We start from the raw sequence: 1,880 nt of genomic DNA on the forward strand, positions 1-1,880 counted from the left end.
AATTATTTTCTTGTTACTTCAGCCGTCAACAGTTATTTTGATGGCAAAACTCATCTACTAGTTTTATTGTCTCGTTTCTAACCCAATTTTATCAGTAAAACCTGATTTAATTCCACAACTTTTCATTACCCTTATTTTTACTGTTGTTGATGTTCATCCTATAATCGTTCCCAATACACTATCCATTTTGTTCAACTGTTCTTCCGAGTCCTTTGCCGTCTCTGACAAAATTATTGTGTCACTGGCAAATCACATACATTTTGTTTCTTGTCCCTTTCTAAATTTCTTCTTGATTTCCATTACTACTTGTTCATTGTACAACTTATAATATCAGGGATAGGCTACAGCCCTGTCTCAGTCCCTTGTAACCACGCTTCCCTTTCATGTACTTCGACTCTTGCAACTGTAGTCTGGTTTCTGTAAAAGTTGTAAATGGCCTTACATGACTTTTTTTATCCCTACTGCATTCAGAACATGAAAGAGTGAATTCCAGTCAACATTTTCAAAAGGTTTGTCTAATGCTGCCAATGCTATAAGCATAGCTTTGCCTAACCTAACTTCCAAGATAATTCTTAGGGTAAGTACTGCCTCAAATGTTCCTACATTGCTCTGGAACCCAAAATGATCTTCCCTGACGTTCGGTTCTATGTATCTCCCATTCTTCTGTAAATTATTCGTGTCAGTAGCGTCCGACTATGACTAATTAAACTGATGATTCAGTAATATTCGCACCTGTCAGCAACTGCCTTCTGGTATTTTTACATTTTTCTTGAATTCTGATGGTATTTCATCTGTCCTGTATATCTTAAACAGTAAATGGAATAATTTCATCATGGATGGCTTTCCCAAGGATCTCAATAATTCCGAGGGAATGTCGTCTACTCCAGGGGAATAGTTTCAGCTTAGGTTTGTCAGTGCTCTGTCAGATTTTAGTTGCAGTATCGGATCTCAGAACTGATTTACTTCCTTTCCCGTTTGAATATTCTGTCTTCAAGTTCATTTCCCTTGAATAGTCCTTCTGAACAGTCCTTTCACTTTTCAACTTCCCTTTTTCGCTTTCTACTGATTTAGTATCTCAGTTATTTATATTCATACAGCTGCTTCTGTTTTGTGCAAAGGTCTGTTAACTTTTCGTACAAAGGTGTCTATCTTTTCCCTACTCACACATGCTTCTGCAGCTTTGTATTTATTTATCCTCTATTTCTTCTTAGCCGATTTGCATTTTCTGTCACTCATTATTTAGACTTCTATATTCCCTTGTGCCTGCGTCATTTGCTGCTTCGGTGTCTCCTACATTACCGAAGAATTTCTGATAGGCTGTGGCTTTATACCTATTTGATCCTCTGTTTCCTTCCTACCTAATCTATGAAAATTACCCATGCAGCTTCTATTGTGCTCTTTTCCTTTGTTTCAGCCAACCATTACCAAATGTCACCTTTGAAACAGTCCGCCCTCGGTAGCTGAGTGGTCAGCGCAACAGAATGTCAATCCTAAGGGCCTGGGTTCGATTAACTGCTGGGTCGGAGATTTTCTCCGCCTTGGGACTGGGTGTTGTGTTGTCCTAATCATCATCTATTCATCCCCATCGACGCGCATGTCGCCGAAGTGGCGTCAAATCGAAAGAAAATGGTTCAAATGGCTCTGAGCACTATGGGACTCAACATCTTAGGTCATAAGTCCCCTAGAACTTAGAACTACTTAAACCTAACTAACCTAAGGACATCACACACACCCATGCCCGAGGCAGGATTCGAACCTACGGCCGTAGCACAAATCGAAAGACGTGGACCCAGAGAACGGTCTACCCGACGGGGGGGCCCTAGTCACTCGACATTTACATTTATTTACCTTTCAAATGCTGAACAACCTCTGCTTGTTTC

Source organism: Schistocerca cancellata, chromosome 6 (genome assembly GCF_023864275.1).
Source record: "Schistocerca cancellata isolate TAMUIC-IGC-003103 chromosome 6, iqSchCanc2.1, whole genome shotgun sequence".
Classification (NCBI taxonomy): Eukaryota; Metazoa; Arthropoda; class Insecta; order Orthoptera; family Acrididae; genus Schistocerca; species Schistocerca cancellata.